Source organism: Callithrix jacchus, chromosome 2 (genome assembly GCF_049354715.1).
Source record: "Callithrix jacchus isolate 240 chromosome 2, calJac240_pri, whole genome shotgun sequence".
Classification (NCBI taxonomy): Eukaryota; Metazoa; Chordata; class Mammalia; order Primates; family Cebidae; genus Callithrix; species Callithrix jacchus.
Window position 1 is genome coordinate 42,887,042 of NC_133503.1, and position 22,978 is coordinate 42,910,019.

At 38.3% G+C, this 22,978-nt stretch overlaps 1 protein-coding gene and 1 long non-coding RNA gene across 4 annotated transcripts in view; both read left to right on the forward strand.

Annotated features, from left to right (window-relative positions):
* LOC144580964 (uncharacterized) overlaps positions 1-21,354 on the forward strand; it is a 61,109-nt gene extending 39,755 nt beyond the window's left edge. The window contains exon 3 of the long non-coding RNA XR_013531363.1: positions 1-21,354. This exon is cut by the window's left edge and continues 24,237 nt beyond it. This is a non-coding gene — a long non-coding RNA (uncharacterized LOC144580964).
* Positions 1-22,978, forward strand: part of KCTD16 (potassium channel tetramerization domain containing 16) — a 275,415-nt gene that overhangs the window by 183,249 nt on the left and 69,188 nt on the right. The gene's annotated exons all lie outside the window — the stretch shown is intronic.

Genomic DNA, 22,978 nt, shown 5'->3' on the forward strand with positions numbered 1-22,978 from the left:
AAGGCTAGAAAGTCCAGGTTTCTTGAGAAAAGTTGCCTATGATATAAGAAAAGATAAGTGGTATTGGCAACACATTGAATCATAGTATTGCCACAGTTGTTTTCTGAAAACTGAACTGGACATGACTAATAACCTATATGGACAATGCAAATTAAAGTATTGATATATGCCCAACTAATATGGTTTGGCTGTGTCCTCACCCAAATCTCATCTTGAATTGTAATCCCCATAATTCCCACATGTTGAGGGAGGGATCCAGTGGGATGTGAATGGATCATGGGGGGTGGGTTCCCCTATGCTGTTATCATGATAGCGAGTGAGTTCTCATGAGATCTGATGGTTCTGTGAGCATCTGGCATTTTACCTGCTTGCTCTTCTGTCTTCTGCTGCCATGTGAAGAAGGTCCTTGCTTTCCCTTCACCTTCTGCTATGATTATAAGTTTGCTGAGGCAGAACTGTGAATTAATTAAGCCTCCTCTTTAAAATATATAAATTACCCAGTCTTTGGCCGTTCTTTATAGCAGTGTAAGAATGAACTAGTACACCAGTTAACACTAGAAGGTCCTATTCTTGAAGAGATGGCAAGTCATAGCCAGAAACTAGTCTTACTTAACCCAATGGTTCTCAAAGCCTGGTCCTCGATCAGAGGAATCAATATCATCTTGGATCCTGTTAGAAATGCAAATTGTTAGGTCCACCCCAGTCTAACTGAATCAGGAGCCCTGGGAGTGGGGCCCAGCAATTTACATTATTTTAGAGGCATTTCAGGTGATTCTGATGCTTTCTAGAGTTGAGACCCACTTCAGGACTAAAGTAGAAATTGGAGAAGTGGTGAAATCATGGCATGTTTTTCACTTGGGTTAATAACACAGATAGTTGTTTCAGTTATCGATTTCTTTTTTCACAGATAAGCATAGGGAGGTGAAGTGTCTGCGTCTGATATACTAAACTAAACAACTTATGTAATACCATCAAATGCAAGTTTATTTTTGTTTTTCAAGCTTCTTATAAAATGTATCCACTGAAAAGGTCTTGCCTGCCTTTCATGGAGAACTCCTGGGGGCCCTCTGGGCATTCTGCTGCCATAAAGTTCTTATGGACACATTTAAGGGCAAATAGGTCTCAGCACACTTGTTTGGTCTTCTCTCTAATCACAGCTGGGCGAACTGCCTGCAGGAACCTGTAGTAGTCTTCTCTATTTCTCTTTATGCACAGCCTACCTATTCAGCACTAGCATTTCCTGCTTACAGCCATATATTTCAGCAATTCTCTCTCCACAATAATCCCCCTATTCGAATTCTATTGTCCTCCCAGGTAGTCCTTTTGGGCAGAATTCAAGCAGTTCCAGGCAGGCTATCTCTTCCCACCATAGTCCTAATCTGGACCATGGCAAGCCCTCAAGCATCTGCCTGACAGCTGTGGTCCAGTAAACTGATAGCAATGCAGCAGCCACTTTGCTCTGCTGGGAAGGGTGTCTGTCAGCCTCTACATCAGGTGTTGGCAAGCTCTGGCCCATGGGCCGACTCTGGCCTGCTTTCTGTTTCTTTAAGTAAAGTTTCATTGGAACACAGTCATATCCATTAGTTTATGTATAGTCTGTGGTTACTTTTGCACTACAATGTGCAAGAGCATATATGAATTGCAAAACCTAAAATATCTATTATATGTCTCTTTGCAGAAAAAGATGCCAGTCCTGCTCTAGATTTTGGGGATGGGTGGAGGATAACGGGGAGGGAGAATATGAGAAATCAGACTCATTTTCTCCCACTTTGCCTGTCAAATCTCAACTGCAGAGATTTATTAGACTTTCTAGGTCTCCTTGAGGAGCACTTCTGTCCCTCTCTTACATTTAAGGAGAACATGTGGCCAAATGGCAGCAGCTCTATCCAGAAAACTCCTGTACAAATTCTTTCATTACTTTCCAGCCCTTTTCATCTTTATCCTCTTGATGTAAGTGCGATGCCCATGTCCAAGAGTCATAGCTGTCCTTGGCCACTCATTTTGAAAACACAAAATTTTGTTCTGTTAACCTCATTTTGCCATAGGTCAAAACTCAGGATTTACATTCAAGGACATTTGTGTTTATATAGTTCAGTAAAACTCAGAACATATTTCTGGCCCTTGATTTGGGGGAGATGTGGGAAAACTATTGGTGGACTAAATTATAATGTAGCTGATATTCTTCCTGCTTAGATGATAATTGTGGGCTAGAGGTTCCATTTAAAGAAATAAGAACAGAAGCTTTCTAAGATTTACAGGTGACATATTCACATAATACATTTTAGTCACCTCTCAAGTCCACATCAGGCCTCTGATCAAACCTAAAATGTAACATTGCAAATCAAAACACACAAGCATTGCTCTGCCTCCTTAAAATAGGCCCAAAATAGATCTCGTGCTTATCAATGCTCTGATGTATCAGAGAACAATCAGCCTGTTTTCAGTCCCTGAGATGTAAACTGACTTGTGACATCTTCCAGTCAAGTTCCTTTTTTATTATTTATGTATTGCTTTAACAATGCTGAATTCACTGTAAGGAAGTAATTCTCTTGTATTATCTTGGAAATGATGGCTAATGGTCCATGAAAATAATTTATCTTCAATGCTAGTGAGAAGAACATGTCTCAGATTCCCCTTGAGATAATCCAAAAAATAAAATAAAATGACCATGTTGGCTAGAAATGTCACGTGAAAGCTTCAATCCCTGCCCTTGCTCTAGCAACTGTTTGTGTCACTATGTAGGTAAGCTGTTTTGATGAACAAGTAGTCAAAATAGCTGAACCATGAGAGTATGGATTTGATTATTTTGTGTTTAATACCCCAATGCAATGGTGTAGTTACTGCCTTGCCAGAAGTGAAAACCTATTAATGATACCTTGCTTAGCTTTTGATTTTCTAGTAGGGACTAGGTATGTTTCTAATTTATAGTTTTTAAAAATATTCAATAACATGTTCACTACTATTTTTAATATTTACCATTGAAATGGTGGTAACTTATCATGTAATAAAGAGAAGAGGAGCTCCTCGCATCTGTTATTATTATACACACATACTAACATTTTTATTAAATTCTAGTTTTCCACAATCTTATTATGTTTATGTCCAGTATGATTTATTTTAAGCCAACATGATTATGGGCTTATGCTAATTTGCATAGTTAGAGTACAAGGCAGATTGTTAAGAGAAAGTGAGAATTTTCTTTACTTCATTGCTAATTCCCCAGTAAGTCCTTCCAGCATGAACTCTAGAAATATTAGTTATCTTATATCCTCAAGTTGTTTTCAAAATTTATTCACAAATTTTAAAGCTTGGCTACATGTGAAAATGCTTCCTTCTATAAAAAAGTTATAATAGTTATACAAATAACCTAATATAAATACCTTTGAATATATCTCACACACACACACACACACACACTCTCTCTCTCTCTCTCTCTCTCTCTCTCATATAAATTCATCCCAAAGGAAGACTCTGGTACAGATTTTCCTGTTTTTATTATATATTTATAGTATTTTTTCTGAATATTTTTATTTCTTCAGGATTTAGAAGTGTTCTGCACTGTGCTTTTTGTTGTTATATTTTGGTATTTCCTTGCATTTACATCCTATATACCATAACTTTTAATATCTTTGCTGCAAGGGTAACTATGGGATTCTCAGTTGTTTCCTGTGAATTAAAATCTCCAAGGCAAATCTCTAAGTACCAGAGTGAAACAGCAGCACATTTTCTAATACCAAGGAGCAATACGCTGATATGTATTCTCTAGAAGCAAGTGTTGACTGAACTCCTACTATGTGTGAAGCATGACTCTTGGTACTAGGGCAAATCTGAAGATTAAGCAAAACTGCAGTTGTGCATATTGAACCTTAGGAATATACATGGCACAGAGGTATTATCTTATCTAGGTTATCTGACATAAGATAATTCACCTAAAATTTTGTTTTGCTCTCAATTTATCTAGGTCATTGCTATCTCCTATATTCCCCACGTATAAGCAGCCTACCATTATCTAGCATTTTTTTTCTTCCAATGTTTTTTTGTGTGTAGAATCTAGGATTAGTGCAGAACCAGAACATTACTTGAAAAAAATAGACAGTGATTAGGCTTCTTTCAGTTTTATAATTTGTTTCTGCTTATTTCGAAATAGAATCAGTTTCCCATTAGCAAAGTGGTTGTGTTTTACTGTTTTCCGGCCGTTATATGAATTACAAGTACATTTTTGAATTGCAACCATTTGAATAGATAATGAAAATACACACTTTCCTCATTCTAAAAATCTGATTAAAGTGTTAAAATATATTTCATTGATAGCTAGTCTAGTCCATTAAATACATTCATTGTAATCTTCACTAGTATGATTGATATATCAGATGAACAAACAATTTTATACATAAAAATAAGTTTCTCATGAACATAACAGAAATCATTATGATATTCCTACACTCATCTCATTTTCTCATCCCCTGCCCTTCTGGAACCAAAGCCATTCTGCCCTTTTGAATGTTTTCTAGAGCTTGACGTGAGCAAAGATCTAAGATTGCTTCTATCTCTGATAATAGAGAAGGGGAGTAAGGAATTTGCAGTGCTAGACCTTCTTTTTTTGAGAATGTACAAATTTGAATTTAAATCCTCAATTGTTTCAGAACTTCCTTTGAGTTGTGCTTCCATTTTCTCATTTTGAAGGCTAAAGCCACAAAGTAGACATGACGGTGGTCTCAGTGTCTCTTTACTTTCAATGGTTTTACTTCCTAAATATATTGATTATTTTTGCATGATACAAATTAATCCTTGGTTTATAATAAGACAAATGTTTTTCATCTCTGTTTCAACAGGGGAAAGTAGTTTGGCTTCACCAGTATACAGTTCTTATGGGGATAGGTGCCTGCTGGACAGAGGAAGTACTTTGCAGGGAAGAAAGGAGAGCAATGAGGAGGCTTCCCTAAGAAATGGTCACATACACTTGACTCTTGACGCTCATAGGTATGATATCTCTACCAGTTTGGAACAAGGGATGGATCCAGAGTTTGAGAGGGAGGAAGGAGGTGGTTAACTACCTCTCTGGCAGCCAATCAGGCAGATTTCCAAAGCACAGAACTTGTATCAGAATCTCTTGCCCAGAGCACAGCTGCAGGGACCCTCACACCAGATGAACCCTCATGCAACACATCAATATTCATTTAGTTTTGTTATCAGTCATAGTGTTTCAGGGAAATAGGGGTGTGGAATATGAGTAGCAGTAGATTATACATGATATAGAATATTTCATGTGGAAGGAACCTTAGAAATTACTCCTTCAACACCATCTGTGTACCAGGCACTGTGTTACATGCTGAGAATTTAGTGATGAACGTGGCATATAAGGTCCCTACCTACATGGATCTTACAGTCTGACAGGAGACAAGCAATACATAAATAAATAGCAAGAAAATGTTAGATATTCATAAATGCAACTAAGCAAACAAAACGAGGACAGATGAACTGGGTGGCAAATTTAGATTTAGCATTCAGAAAAGACCTCTTTAAGGAGGAGATATTTGAACTGAGACCTGGTGGGGAAGAAGTAAGTGATGTGAAAAGCTGAAGCAAGAGCATTTCCAGGAAGAGGGAACAGTAAGTGCAAAGGCCAGGAGCTATGCAAAAGCTTTACCTTTTGGGGAACAGAGAAAAGGCCAGGGCAATTGGCACAAAGTGAGTGAAGGGTGAGTAGCTGGCCAAAGTTTAGAAATGTAGGCAGGGATATATCATGAAACCTTGAAGGCCAAGGTAAGGATCAAGTGTGAATCTCTTCTTATAAAGAAGCTGAAACTCAAAGAGGCAAACTGCCTTGAACAGAGTGGTTAGTGCCAGCTCTGATTTCTGTGCTGACCTACACATCACATTCACATTCCTGCCAAGGATGGCATATGTTGATTTTAATATCCTTATAAAGAATTACAGCACCAATCATATAAAATTTTAACAGAGATATTGACAACAATGAATAACTATTGATAACTAGAAGAGTAATACCACTCCTAGGGGTACAGGAGATATTGGAAAAGTGTATCATCTCCTTAATTCTAAGTAGTGTAGGAGTATATGTCACTGTATGTTAGACTAAAACATGCAGAGCATACATACACACACATAAATGCACCAACCAATGTGTATTTAAAAAGTCAAAGACATACCAATCACGCTTTTGATTTGTTTCCATGTACCTCTGAGTTAGCTGATGTCTCTTGGGTATCTTGAGTCCACCAACAGCATTGAGAAGTGAGTGTAGGCAGGGTTTCCTGGGCATTTTGCAGAAGGATGGATGTTTACAGTATTAGCATTGCTTTGGGGCAACAAAAATATGTCCAACTTGCCTTTACCATCTATCTATCTATTCATCCATTTATTCACTTGTCAATATTTATTTAGAAATAATTTATATGCAGAACATCTTGCTAAGCATTGTAAGTCTACAGGGCTTTATAAGGTAAAGTTATTGCTTCTCAGATTTTAAATCTGTATTTCATAGATATGGAAACAAGCTCAGTGAGATGAAGTGAATTACTCAAATTAATATAGCTCATATGTGATAGAAGAGGGATATATGAATCTAGGCATGTTGGACACCTGTTCTCTTCATTTATCAAATATCTGTGGTACAGATACATCTAAGGAGCTGTGTTAGGCCTGACAGCAGAAGTGAGACAACAGGCAAGGTGCTATCATGAAGCTTGCAGTCTATGCTGGACATCTTGCACTAGCTCAGAAATACCCAAAGAAAGAGGGAATAGACACTGATTTTCTCATATTCTGTGTTTAGAAGAACAGGTAGACTTAGTGTACAAGCCAGAATCCCCTGGCATATGCAGTGCCCAAGGCTGTTATTCTTCTGCCAACTGGATACTGGCAACTAATTGTTCGTTGGCTTTAGAAGAGGCTTTTCTGGACTAATTTATTAGCTCACAATAGCATCTGTGGCAGGAAGATGTTTTCTTGGCCTCTCCTTCCCCACCTCCCCTTAGGTGGCCAGGGAAACCACGATTGCTTCTTTTGTGTGAAGACAAATTGCAAGTGTGGCACTTTTGCACCCTTTGTGGGTCAGGCTTTCTATCCTGTGTCTAGTGAGGTCATCTACCTCACTGCACATGGGTGGAAGAAGAGTATGGCTCGGTGATAAGGAAGCATATAACTCTTGGAATTAGACTGATGTGGGTTGAGGTTCAGACTCCACTACTTACTAGCTACAAGTTAATGTTTCTCAAGCTCAATTTTCTTCAGTCTTTTATTAGGAATAATAAGAGTACCTACTTCAAAAGGTTGTTTTGAGAGTTCACAAGATAGTCTCTCAAGAGGGTTTAGCTCAGTTGTGTATCCTACTTGTTACAGATTTCTGTCATGATTTTAATGTTAAAATTCTACCAATCACCTATTTTTCCCTTTGTTAAAGGAACTATGTTCCCAAATATCAACAGAAAACAAAATATAAAATTTTAATTTAAAAAATTACCTGGTGTATCCATTTCCTACTGCTACGTAACAAATTGCCACAAATGTAGTGGCCTACAGTCCGCAAATGTATTCTGTTACAGTTCTGGAGGTCAAAGTTCACAGTGAATTTTAAGGGTAAAATTAGAGTGTCAGCAGGGCTGATTCTTTCTGGAGACTACAGGGAAGAATCTGTTCTTACCTGTTTCCACTATTGAGTTGCTGGCATTTGTTGGTTTGTGGCTACATCACTCTAATCTCTGCCTTTGTGACCAAAGAGCCTTTTTCTGCCTTACTTCTAGTCCTCCTGCCTCCCTCTTGGGTTCTTATGATTACATCGGGCAAACCTGGGTAATCCAGGGTTATCTCCTCATCTCCAGATCCTTAATTTAATCACATCTGGAAAGTCCCTTTTAGCCACATGTTGTTGATTACATTGTGTCTGCCAAAAGATATGCTGAAGTCCTAACCTCTGGTACCTATGAATATGACCTTATTTGGAAATAGCATCTTTGCAGATACAATTAAGTTAAAATGAGATTATACTGAATGGGCCTAATCCAATGCATGGTGTTCTAATAACACAAGGGAAATGTGGACACAGACAGAAGAATGCCATGTGAAGACACACAGATAGAAATGACACTTGGAGAGCAGCATGTGACAACAGAGAAAGAGATTTGAGTCATATGTCTACAAGCCAAGAAAAGCCAGGGATTGCCAGTCACCACTGGAAGCTATGAGAGGGGCATGGAACAGATTCTCCCTCTGAGGCCCCCAAGAAGGAACAACCCTGGTGATGCATTGATGATTTCTGGCCTCTGGAATAAATTTCTATTATCTTAAGCCACCAGTTTGTAAAATTTATCATAGTAGCCCTTGGAAACTAATATAACATGTAAGGCAATATATTCACAAATTCAGAGGATTAGAACATGGACATCTTTGGGGTGCCACAAATCAGTCTACCTGCCACACACAGGCCAAGCGCTTTCCTACCTCCCCCACACTTCCCCAATTCAGGGCTCTTTGGTAAGTAGTAACAGAGCATAAGCTATCATTCTGATCATTCTGGAAGTAAGAGTGAGGCTTTTGAAAACTCCCTATTCTAGTTGGTAGAACAAACTTAGGGTCTACTTACTCCACCTATTGAGGAGTAAGTAGTAGTCAGAAATAGTGTGAGTGAGAGAGAGCTAGGCCTGGGAAGCAAGCCATGGGCTTCCCCCAGGCCCTTATTTCGTCGGATGTGCCTCTGGAAATGCAAAGAGTAGAACTCTATCTTTGACATACAGAACTCTCACACCCGACTTAAAAACATGGACTTAGAATGCCTCAGCTCTACTCAATCTATTTAATAACAGCACCTCTTTCTGGGAAAAGAGAGTAAGAGAATGGAGGAAAAGAGTTTATAAACTTTCTGTGTAGCAAGCCCCCTGCCTATTGGTAGAAGAGAAAATGACATTCTATTCCCTATGAAATGACTTGGAATCATGTTGCAAAGAATAGTTTCATACCATCTCTTAATAGTATTAAACATATAATAAATATCAATTAATACTGATATTATTATCATTAACAGCTATATTCAGTTTTCCCTACATGCTGAATGCTTGACTAGCCTTCGAATTCAATGAATATTTTCCCCCTATTAATTTGAGGAAAATGTGTATGACCTGGCTGGTAAGTATCCTGATGATGCAAAATCTCCCTTGATCATAATTTGTGCATGATATCTCTTTTCCTATGTCACAGTGATACTAAAACTATGATACATCAGAGTTGGCATATGTCAACATGCTTTGGAAAGTGAAAAGCAGGAATATGTAATTATAAAGGAAAATTGAACAGGCAAAATCAGTAGGCCTGTTCAATTCTCCCACTGAGGTCCTTCTTTATTGAGAAGCCAGAACAGATAATTTGGCCTCACGGCATATTGGGAGCATTCTATTATGGATCTGACCATGCTAGAGAGGTGGCAGGTTTGCCTGGTGGGGAAATTTGCCTAGAAATAAATGTTAAGGTGACTTCCTGGTCCCTGATTTCATCTACACAGGTGGACACGATTATTTCACTTCCAAATTATTGCTCACTTTAGCAGATGCAGAGCTGGCAAGAATACAGCGTGCTATATGGGATGTCAGACTCTGGCTTCCATTCTGTGTCGAAAAGACTTAAGACAGATCTTTCCCGTAACATAGACAGAATTCAGAAATGAATAGTAATACTAATATTTAGTTAATACTTATTGAGTGCATTAGGATAACAGGTACTCTCTTAAGCACTTTATACATTATTATTTTCCACATATGGATACTGAACTTAAGTAATTTGCCCAAGATCGCAGCTACCAAAGCTGTGAATTTGAACCAGAACTTTCTAACTCCAAAGGCTAAGCTTTAAATCATCTTCTTATAATTACCTGTGTCCATTAATAATCCATGTTGAATCAAACACATTTTGTTTTGGTCCTACCTCGGTAAATTCTAGTATGAAAATTACGGTAAAGTCAAGGGAATGTTTAAGCATGATTTCCTACAAACCATATTTTGAAGAAGATTGGAGTGAATTCAAGCCAATGCAAATGTTGTAAGCTTTAAAGACTTTCCTAGGCCCCTGTGATGTTTGGCAAATTACTTTCCTGGATGCCTTGATCTCTGCTGTCACAGCGTGCATCTCATTCCTCTTGTTCTGTCTTCAGTAGAGATAGAGACCTGCCAGTAACTATTTCTGTAAAATAAATCTTCATTGTGCTTGATGACTCTTCTTTAGAACCCTGTCTTGGTTTTGTTTCTCTGTAACACATGAGAAGCCTCATCCTGCTAAGGTGAGGACGTAAGAGTCTCTGCTTTGCACAACTCACCAGATAGCTCTGAATTTGTAGCTCCACCGCCAAACATTCCAGCAAGCATCACAACTGCGGGAAGCTGCTTCCCTGATGATGCTGGTTTGATTGGGCTTTTGTTGGCAAACAGCTATGTTTTTCACAAAATTGATTGGAATGGCAGAAGGGATTAGTGGGACTCTCCAGTAGAATGACCAGAAAGACCCAAGACAATAGGGCTCTCTGGTCAGGCTGTGAGTCTTATCTCTCCCAAGTAGCTATTTAAAAACCAATGGTGATTCTAAGCCCCATTGGAAGTCCTGGTTAATTTTGAGTTTCCAATGGAGTGGATGAAAAACAAAGCCGTCGACTCTTTATCGGGCAGAATTGCTGAAAACTAGAAGCACTATTAATATGCCTTTTAGTTCTGGTGAAATACTGAGGCTTGTTTGTAAGAACCCTGTAAAGAAGGCTATTTGTATTAGCAAATGATGTGACTATCCCAGCTCTTGTGCCTGACGACTGAGGGACTTACTTAGATAAGTAGGAAGCACCCTGAGATTTCCCCCAAGTGATTTCAGCCTAGTAAAAGGCAGCCCACAGCAAGCACACAGTGTTTTATTTTGGACAAAGGCTGTTCTCGCCCTAAGCAGTGGCTGAGAGGCAATCGTTTATGTTTTCTCATCATGAGGCACAGTTAGTTAGTTCCTTACTTTGTCTCAAATTCACTGGATGTTAGTTTGTTACAGTTTAACACAAAGAAAAAGAAAAGTCCTTAAAGGTCAGAGTGTTATTTATAACTTGAACTGAGGAAATAATTTAAAAATCGACTCCATGGTAGGGTGTCTTTTGAATGCTTTGCTAATGATCTGTTCTAGAAATGTCTGTTTGTAAGTGACAGGTTTTCTCTCCTACTTGTCAAAAGGCAAGATTTTTCCCTTCCTTATTATTCTGTGGTCGAGGTGCACCCATTATGGTTTATCTCATTTCGTAATAACATATACATCACATTGTTGAAAACAATAAAGTGGGCACCTGCTTCACAAAGCTTGTCCAAGGGCGCTCATTCACAGCAACCAATGAAGAAGCAAGTATGGTGTGATGGAGGATGGAAAGTTTAGGCCATTAAAAATGGAAAAGGCTGAGGATTCAGACAGTGGAAATTTGAATTAAGTCAGTGATATGTCAATTTATGCAAGCTTCTCCTGGGATCTTTTCTTCAGCTGCTGCCAGCCTCTGTATGAAGTTATAAGGCAGAGAAACTCATTGGTCATTCTCAAAGTTTATCTTTCCCAGGATTTGGAGATCAAAATTATCTTATTCCTGATCCACTTCCAATACAGGGCACCAGGACAGGATTTTTAGCTGATCTCTAAAGGTAGAAGTTGGTTCCCTTGACCTTGGGATAAGAGGAATAAACAAGCAGAAGGCTTTTAACGAAGCTGGTGGAGGGCTCTTGAGTAGGCATTACACCGTAAAGTTCATGCCTTTGATAGGAGGGATGCAGGCGAGGGAATGAGGAAAAATTGCATGTGTGGCATTATCAGAGTCTCAGAGCGTTTCATCTTTTTTTTTTTAATTCCTGTTTTTGTTTTTAAACTATGTTATCAACTATATTTTAGGTTGAAAATATTAGAAGAGATAAAGCAGAAAACAGATTCACGTAGGGTTTCTTTAGAAATTTATCATTTAAGCTCATTAAATTTATGCTTAGCATAAAAGTTTGAGAGTTTGAGTGACTGTGCATTTTTTTTATCAAAGGATTTTAACAAAAACCCCTTAGGTTGAGGAGTACATATTCAGGTTGGTTATATAGGTAAATTGCAATATAATGGGTGTTTGGTATGTATTGTTTTGTCCCCATGTAATAAGCATAGTACCTGATAGTTTTTTTAATTATTAATTGTGTTTTACTTTAAGTTCTGTGCAGAATGTGCAGGTGTGTTACATAGGAATGCATGTGCCATGGTGGTTTGCTGCACCCCTCAACCCATCATCTAAGATTTAAGCCCCACATGCATTAGGTATTTCCTAATGCTCTCTCTCCCCTTGCCTCCCACCCCCTCACAGTCCCCTGTGTGTGTTGTTCCTCTCCCTGTGTCCATGTGTTCTCATTGTTCAACTCCCACTTATGAGTGAGAAAATGCTGTATTTGGTTTTCAGTTCCTGTGCTAGTTTGTTGAGAATGAGGGCTTCCAGCTTCAACCATGTCCCTACAAACGGCACGATCTTATTCTTTTTTTATGGCTGCATAGTATTCCATGATGTATATGCCACATTTTCTTTATCCAATCTATCATTAGTGGGCATTTGGGTTGTTTCCAAGTCTTTGCTGTTGTAAATAGTGCTGCAATAAACATATGTGTGCATTTGTCTTTATAATAGAATGAGTTATAGTCTTTTGGGTATATACCCAGTAATAGGATTGCTGGCCCAAATGGTATTTCTAGTTGTAGATCCTTGAGAAATCACCACACTGTCTTCTACAATGGTTGAACTAATTAACTGCGTGTTTTTAAGGGAAGTTATTAAGATCTCAGCTACTTTCTCACCATTGCTCTTCTGCACATTATCTAATCAGAAAAAAAGCACAATGCCAGGAGCAGAAGGTCTGGTATTTGAATAATTCTTGTAAATAATCACTGGCTCTGCAAACCCCTGGCAGAGAGAATTCTCACTGGGACCCCATTTTGGATACTTAAACTTGGTGGAATTTGCAAAGCTTAGCTCCACAGTTAAGGTTTAAGCACTTATGCAGTTAGATTGCACTGAGTACACAGATTGCATGGAGAATGAATTTTCACACAAGTGCATTTATGTGTAACTATAAAACCTTCTTGTTTCCAGAAAATACATTAGAAATAAGTCTTTGGCTCATTTGTTACATTAATTCCTGTATTTTTCACCCTGATTTATATGAGTTCTACCATGATTACTGGGTAAAACAGACACTGTACTTTGGTAAAATGTCTTGAAAGTGAGATCTATCAATCATATCACTGACTCTCAGAACTTCCCAAGGCATTTAGAATAAATCCATATATGTTACCTTGGCCTAATGTGCCCTTTAGATATGGCTCCTGCCTGTGACTCCAGCTGTATATGATTATCCTCTTTGCTCCCTATATTCCTGCTATTATCACCTCCCTTTTATTCCAGTGTTCTGTCTTCACATTTCATGTTCTTTATTGCTCCTCCAGACCTTCAAATGTCTTCCACTTTCTTAACTTCAGGTCAAATGCCACCTTTCCAGAGATGCCATCCCTGGCCACTTTACATTGTATCATGCTCTCTATTGTGTCATATTTTTGTGACTCAATTAGTACCTGTCTATTGTCTGTCTTCCCTCATGAGAATATATGCTTTATGTGGACTGAGTCCTTACTTCTCTTATTTACCCATATATCCCCAGTATCTGGCACATATAAATGTTTAATTAATACTACCAAATGGTTGAATGAACTGGAATTCAAGAGACCTATGTTCTGTTTCATCCCTTCCATCATTAAACAGTGTTAGTGCTTAGAACTCTATAGGCCTTATCTTTATTTTCCATAAAATGGAAACAATTTGCACCAGATTTCTGTTGTTTTTACATCGGTCTTTAAGTTTTTATATTGATTTTGCTCCATTGATCTCTGCCCTCAAGGATCTTATTTTCTCAAGGAGAAGACAGAAATGAAAATAGGTAATTGCAGGCCGGACATGGTGGCTCATATCTGTAATCCCAGCACTTTGGGAGGTCGAGGCAGGCGGATCACCTGAGGTCAGGTGTTAGAGACCACCCTGGCCAACATGGTGAAACCCCATCTCTGCTAAAAGTATGAAACATTGGCCGGGTATGGTGGCAGGTGCCTGTAATCTCAGCTACTCAAGAGGCTGAGGCAGGAAAATCGCTTGAACCCGGGAGGCAGAGGTTGCAGCAAGTCAGGATTATGCCACTGTACTCCAGCATGGGCAACGAGAGTGAAACTCCATCTCAGAAACAAACTAAACAAAGCAAAACAAAAAACAAAACAGGCAATGGCAATATAGTGGTAAGTACCATGGTGTGGGAGTTTTGTGACTGCCACAGACAGGGCATCTAATGCAAATATGAGACATCATAGAGACTTCCTTGGTACTGTGACAGTTCAGATAGGACCAGAAGGGCACTAGTACTCAAGTGAAAGTGAGGAGGGGAAGGACGCTCCAGGAAGAGGCACTAGCATGTGCTGAAGCCTCAATAGAACAGAAAGCATAACCTGCTTCAGTAACTTTGCAGTTAGAATGGCTGGATCAGAGGCTGCAAGGAGGAGATGACCAGGAAATGTGGCTTAGTTTTGCTGTGCACAAGCCCTGGCAAAGAAAAGGTGAGGCTCTCCCCGGTCGTCTGGTTCTCTGGTCCTGAAGAAAGAGGGCTTGATTGGCACTTCCTCAAACATAAGGTCCAGAATAGGATAAATTATCTGGTTTATGCAGCTGTTAAATTATTTATTCTCCATGACACTAATATATTAAATATATTTCTGTAGAAGATATAGAAGACATTAGTACTGCCTTGCTATTCATTTGACTTTCATGATGATATCCTACCTGTAACCTCATATGTAACTGGGATAATTTCCGAGGACTACTTGCAGGGAAGTTCTGGTTTTATTTTTCCCATGGACTATAGAAAATAACACTAGATAACACAGTGAATTTTCAAATGTGTCAATTCCCAATAACAACCTTATGCATATTCCGAAGTTGAACTTATTTTGCTATTTATTCTGGGCTTGTTCATTACTTCTGTGACATTTGGTCTTTATCCTGCTTGATCTGATGTGTTGAGTTCCCCAAGTTCTCAGCTCACGTTGTCATGGTACTACGGGTTGAATGATAGACAATATACTGTTGGGAAAATAGCATTTCAGATATACATACATTTTTGCTTGAAGCTTTGATTATTTCTATAAGCACACAAAATAAGTTATCTTGTGCTAATTTATAAATATTCTGATAACTTAATACTTTGTTCTTAAGGCATCTAAATATAGCTCTGTTATAGGCTGAGTATTTGGGGGGTTTCGTTCCTCACCCTCTCAAATTCATACATTAAAGTCCTAATCCCAAGTACCTTAGAATATGACTATATTTAGATACAATTTTTTTTTAAAAAGATAATTAAGATCTGTACCTAAAATCTATAAAACACTGATAAAAATATAGAAAAAGACACAAAAATAGATATTTTGTGCTCATAGATTTAAAAAAATGAATATTGTTAAAATGACACTACTACCAAAAGCAATTTACAGATTAAATGGAATTCCTATCAAAATGCCAATGGCATTCTTCACAGAATTAGAAAAGAGTCTTAAAATTTATATGGAACCACAAAAGACCTTGAATAGCCCTAACAATCCTGAGTAAAATGAACAAATCTGGAGGTATCATACTATGTGACTTCAAAATATACTACAAAGCTATAGTAACCAAATCATCATAATATGGGCATAAAAATGCACAAAGAGACCAATGGAAAGAATAGAGAACCCAGATATAAATCTATGCATTTACAGCAACTCATTTTCGACAAAGATGTCAAGAACATACAATAGAGAAAAGATAGTCTCATAGATAAATGATGCTGACAAAACTGGATAACCATAGGTAGAAGAATGAGATGAGTCTCCTCTCTCTCATCAGATTAAAAAATTAACTGAAATTAATTAAACACTTAAATGAAAGACCTGCAATTATTGAACTCTTAGAGAAAAAACTGGAAGAAATGTTTCTTGACATTGTCCTGAGCAATAATTTTTTTAATAGGAACTCAAAAGCATAGGGAACAAAAGCAAAAATTGACAAATAGAATTACATCAAGCTAAAAGGTTTCTGCACAGCAAAGAAAACAATCAAGAAAGTGAAGAGACAACCCATGAAATGGGAGAAAGTATTTGCAACTATCCATCTGACAAGGGATTAATAACCACAGCAAATAAGGAGCTCAAACAACTCAATAGCAAAAATAACCTGATTAAAAAATGGGCAAAGGATCTGAATAGATGTTCCTCCAAAGAAGATATACAAATGGTCAGGAGGTACATAAAAATTGCCAAATCACAAATCATCAGATAAATGAAAATCAAAACTACAATGAGTATCATCTCACCCCAGTTCAAATGGCTTTTATCAAAAAGACAGGGAGTAATGGATGCTAACAGGGATGTGGGGAAAGGGGAATGCTTGTATCTTGTTGCTGGAATGTAAACTAGTACAGCCACTATGAAAAACTAAAATTCGCTCAAAAAACTAAAAATAGAATATCAAAACGCAGCTCCTTGAAGAAACGTGTGTATATCCAAAAGAAAGAAAATGAATGCACTGAAAGGATATCTGCACTCCCATGTATATTGCAGTACTACTGACAGCCAAAATATGAAATCAACTTAAGTGTTCGTCAGTGGGTAAACAGATAAAGAAATGTGGTAGATGCACCCAATGGAATATCATTAAGCCATAAAAAAGAAATGAAATCCTGTCATTTGCAGCAGCATAAATGAAACTGGAAGTCATTATGTTAAGTGAAATAAACTAGACCAAGAGTGGCAAATATCACATGTTCTCACTCAGATGTAGGAGTTACAAAAGGATCCTGTGAAGATAAGGAGTAGATTGGTGCTTATTAGAGGCCTGGAAGGCGGGGAATGTGGGGGATATGAAAAGCATTTGATTAATGGATACAAATATACAGTTTAATAGAAGAAATAAGACCTAATGCTTTGGCTGGATGCGGTGGCTCACACCTGTAATCCCAGAAGTTTGGGTAGGCCAAGGCGGGCAGGTCACTTGAGCTCGGGAGTTCAAGACCAGCCTGGCCAATATGGTGAAACCCCTTCTCTATTAAAAATACAAAAATTAGCTGGGCATGGTGGCACCTGCCTGTAATCCCAGCTAGTTGGGTGGCTGAGGCACAAGAATTGCCTAAACCTGGAAGGTGAAGGCTGCAGTGAGCCGAGATTATGCCACTGCACTCTAGCTTGGGCAACAGAGCAAGAGAGACCCTGTCTCAAAAAAAAAAAAGAAAAAAAAAAACCACCTAATGTTTAATCTATCAGTAGGATGACTATAGTTTACAATACTTCATTGTATATTTTAAGATGGCTAGAACAGAATAATTTGAATGTTTCTAGCCTAAAGAAAAGACAAATATTTAAGGTACTGGGTATCCCAGTTATACTGATTTATCTTTACAAATTATATTAATATATGAATATGTTAAATTACTGCACGTACCCTGAAAATGTAGATATCTGTTATCTATCAATACAAAACACAATTGTCATAATTTTTTAATAAAGTAATTAGGTTAAAATGAGGTCATTAAAGTGGGCCCTAATCCAATATGATTTTACTTATGACCCTTACTCTATGACCCATACATACTATATGACCCATACAATATGCCCCTTACTAAGAGGAGATTAGGACTCAGGCATGCACATTCATCAGGTGAAGACAGAGAGGTCCTCAGAAGAACAGTCTTATTGACACCTTAATCTCAGACTTTAGCCTCTAAAATTGTGAGAAAATAAATTTCTGTTGGTTAAGCCATCTATTGTGTGGTACTTTGTTATGACTGCCCTACCAAGTGAATACAGGTTTATATAAGATTTTTAAATCCATAAATTGAAGATTACACATAATTGATTCATGTCTAGCATATCATTTGTTGATTTAGGGAAAAATTATTCTAAGTATTCAGGAATGTATTACCAGTTTGCTTTCAAGAATATCAGCCCTCCACCCTCAACAAGTCTACAAGACTCCCTTGAAGGGGCAGGAAATCAGGGAATGTATGAAGGATTAAAACAAAAACGATTCCTTTGTTATCTGTAATTGTGGTATTCATTATACTAACACTCATCATTCATCACTTCTCCATGGTCAAGATGGAGATTCCTGTGAGCTCAATGTATAATGCATACTCTGGAATGAATATAAAAGGTATGACTTACAAAAATCTGTGAGTACTGTCTTTGAATAGACAGGCTGTCAGTGGTCTCTAATAGGTTGTTGTTGCAGAATGAGCATCCATCCAAGAATGTGGAGAACCAGGTTCTGGTTTGAATTCTGTCACTAGGCCTGCGAAACCTTGGCCACTCCACCTTTGCTCTGTGGATCTGAGTCCTCATCTGTGAGCTAAAGGAACTGGATTGGATTAGGTGACCTTGTAGATCCATTCTGTCCTTAAAATTCAGTGTGTGTCCCCAGTGGATAAATTTGCTTGGGAAACATTTCACACCTGTAAGGCTTTTTGGTGGGGTTTAAAGCAATCTCTTTAGCCACAAGTTAGAGAAGTAAATATTCAGAAAAAACTTATCTCTGCTTCCAGATTTTCAAGGTGTCCATGGAGGCATGATATGCTGTCATTTCTTCAACGTTCCCCTTGTTATTTCATTCATATTTTCCTCTTCTTGGTGTCGACATTGTATAATATTATAAAATAAGTCTAGGTTCTGATTGATAGTATAAAAAGTGCTACATACCCTCAGAACCCAAACAGGTTGTCATGGCAACTTATGACATTTTTATCCTTCAGAGTGCACTAGGAGTACATGGCCTCTGTGTCCCTGCAAAGCGTTTCATGTTATTTTTGCAATGGGAAAGATGGAACCACTAATGGTGTGAAAATAGGAAGTCATCCAACTCAAATTCTCACTTTATGGGCTTAGTTCAGGCAGGGACAATGTTTTCTTAGTCACTGAATCCCTAGGGCTTGCATTAACATAGGCACTTACTGCATGGCTTTGCATAAAGGAATGAATACATTTCAGAAATATCTTGCTGGTATATAACCTGCAGCATAAATGACTTAAGCAATTTAAATTTAGCAAAGTTTTCTTTATCACAATGCAGTAGATATTTGTCATTTTTGCTGATCAGCGTCTACTTATGCCTCAATTTTTTTCTGTGATATCACCCCCTCTCCAACTCTTGGTCAGTGTGTTTTAGTTGAAGTTACTCTTCTCCAAGACACGAGAATGAATGTGTGACTTGAGACTACCAATGAGAGCCTTGTATTTCTGTATCCACAGCAATTGGTTCAGCAATAATTACATTGAGACACACTGTTGATGGACCTCAGAGGCACACACTCCTGTTTAGCTGATGTTCATATGAATTTGAATTGGTCTGAAGCTATTTTCTAAGTCTGTTTTGGGCTGTTATCACAGAACACCTGAGACAGGGTAATTCATAAAGACCAGACATGTATTGCCTCAGAATTCTGGAGCCTGGGAAGTCCAATATCAAAGGTCGCATCTGATGAGGGTCATTTTGCTGTGCCCTTCTATGCAGCAAGGTGAGAGGGTGAGAGAGAGAGAGAGAGAACAAGATGGAGTCAATCTTGTCCTTTTCTGAGAAACCTACCTTCATGATAATGAACCCACTTCTATAATAAAGGTATTAATCCATTTATGAGGGTAGTGCCCCCATGAACCAAGCACCTCCCTTTAGGCCCCAGTTCCCAACATATAACATTGAAGATCAAGTTTCCAACACATGCTGTTCTGGGGACACATTTGAACCATATCACCATTAATGAAACCTGAGGATGAGGTCATTGTGGAACAGAGCAGACAAAAGGCATGAGGAAGGACTGGGACCTGGTTGTGGTGTTTGAACCCATCTTGTAGACTTATCCATTTTAAGAGACAATAAAGTTTTCTTATTGTTTAAAACAGTTGGGATTGAATTTCTATCATTTGTAACATAAATTATATTTATAGAAAAGAAACCCAAAACAAGCTCTGAGGAATTGTAGACAGAATCTTGATCCATGGACAGCACTTAACTGTTTGATTTTGGGCAAATTTCTCTCTGAAAAATGGGGTCATTTATCCTAGGTTTTTCCATTTTCCATGCTTATTAAGAGGATCAAACTTGAAAACATGTTTCATCTCTCCAGAGGGAACGATCCAAGATGGCCGATCACTAACATCTTGGGATTGCAGCTCCCAGCGAAAGCTCAGACAACAAGAGGACACCACACTTTCAGACAAATTTTGGTCACTCACAGAGCAGAAGATTCCCAGTGGAGGAGCTCCACGGGTTGCCAGTGCGACTCTTGTGGCTGGCGCAGCAGTTTTGCCAGCACCTCGGTGCGGCAGCTCTTGGTGCAGAGTAAACGGGACTGGTTCCCCTTCTGACTGAGGTTTGGAGGAGCCACACGGGTTGCCAGCGCGACTCTTGTGGCCGGTGCAGTGGTTTCGCTGGCACCTTGGCGCAGCAACTCTCGGTGCAGAGTAAACGGGACTGGTTCCCCTTCTGACTGAGGTTTGGAGGAGCCACACGGGTTGCCAGCGTGACTCTTGTGGCCGGTGCAGCGGTTGTGCCGGCACCTCAGAGCGGCAGCTCTTGGTGCAGAGTAAATGGGACTGGTTCCCCTTCTGACTGAAGTTTGGAGCTCCGGGAAGGCAGAGTCGCCTATTACAGACTCAGGAAGGAAGCCAGACTGGAGATTCCCAGGCAGAAAAGCACCATCAGTCTTAACGCTGCTGTTTTGGCCAGCGCAGTAGGTTGCTCATATTTCGGCCCTGGGAATTAACAACTTGGACGTCCACTCAGAGACCTAATTTGAAAGTTGGTAATTACAAAGATGACAGGTGGATAAATTTACAATGATGGGAAGAAACCAGCATAAAAAGGCTGAGAATACTCAAAATCAGAATGCCTCTCCCTCTAAAGAGGATCACAGTTCCTCATCAACAAGAGAACAAGACTTGGTCAAGAATGAGCGCATCCCATTAACAGAATCAGGCTTCCAAAGATGGGTAACAAGAAACTTCTGTCAGTTAAAAGAACATGTTGTAGTCCAATGTAAAGAAACTAAGAACTTTGAAAATGGTTTGACGAAATCCTAATGAGAATAGACAACTTAGAGAGGAATATAAGTGAATTAATGGAACTGAAGAATACAATGCAGGAACGCCGAGAAGTATGCACAGGTTTAAACACTCCAATAGTTCAAGCAGAAGAAAGGATATCAGAGGTAGAAGTCCAACTTAATGAAATAAAATGAGAAAACAAGATTAGAGAAAAAAGGATAAAAAGGAATGAGCAAAGTCTCCAAGAAATGTGGGACTATGTGAAAAGACCAAATTTACATTTGATAGGTGTACCTGAATGCAACGGAGAGAATGAATCCAAGCTGGAAAATATTCTTCAGAATATTATGCAGGAAAATTTTCCTAAACTAGCAAAGCAGGACAAGATTCAACCCCAGGTAATACAGAGAACACCACAAAGATATTCCTCAAGAAGAGCAACCCCAAGGCACATAATCATTAGATTCACCAGGGTTGAAACGAAGGAGAAAATACTAAGGGCAGCCAGAGAGAAAGGTCAGGTTAATTACAAAGGGAAGCCTATCAGACTTATAGCAGATCTCTCAGCAGAAACTCTACAAGCCAGAAGAGAGTGGGGGCCAATATTCAACATGCTTAAAGAAAAGAACTTTCAGCCCAGAATTTCATATCCAGCCAAACTAAGCTTCACAACTGAAGGAAAAATAAAATCTTTTATGAACAAGCAACTACTCAGAGATTTTATTACCACTAGGCCTGCTTTACAAGAGCTTCTGAAAGAAGCATTACACATAGAAAGAAACAACCAGTATTAACCTTTCTAAAAATATACCAAAAAGTAAAGAACATCAACATAAAGAATAATTTACATCAACGAATGGATAAAACAGCCAGTTAACATCAAATAGCAGTAATCCTAAATTTAAATCGACTAAATTCCCCAATCAAAAGATACAGCCAAAACCCAATGGCATGTTACATCCAGACTCATTTCACTTGCAAGGATACACAAAGACTCAAAACAAAGGGATGGAGAAAGATTTACCAACCAAATGGAGAGCAAAAATAAATGAATAAATAAAAAGCAGGAGTTGCAATTCTCGTATCTGATAAAATAGATCTTAAAGCAACAAAGATATAATAATAAAAGGATCAATGCAACAAGAAGAGCTAATGATCCCAACACCCAGATACATAAGACCTATAAAGAGACTTAGACTCAAGGAGACAGAAAATTCATAAGGATATCAAGGACTCGAACTCAGATCCAGAACAAGTAAACTTAATAAATATTTATAGAGATCTCCACTTTAAATATATAAAATACACATTCTTGTCAATACCACATCACACCTACTCATAGGTTTAAATGAAACACTGATTGGTCATTATTAATACCCATTTTTTTTAGAATAAAACAACATTTCCCTTCTCTCTTCCTCTTTTTCTTCCTCTTTCTTCCTCTCCTTCACTCCTTTTTTTCTTTCCTTCTCTTAAAAAAAAAAAGAAAACATATGTTTGAAGTGCTTTGTAAAATATAAAACTCTTGTATTCCTGCTAGCTATTAAAATTTTGACAGAAGGTACTGAAAACAATACCAAGGAACAGGACTTAATCTGGAAGCTGCTAATTCCATGATAATTAAATAAGCATCTTAGTTATTATGTGCCTCTGACCTGAAGGAAATCATATAATGCAAAATGATTGGGTGCTGAGAAAAAATAAATCAAATCTGCTTTTGGAAAGTTTCTGATTACATAGATAATCTTACAATGTAGAATGGGTGGAAGGATTTTATTAATAATATTACTGTTACTCATCATTCACTGACCATATACATATGTTATGCTTTATATATCCT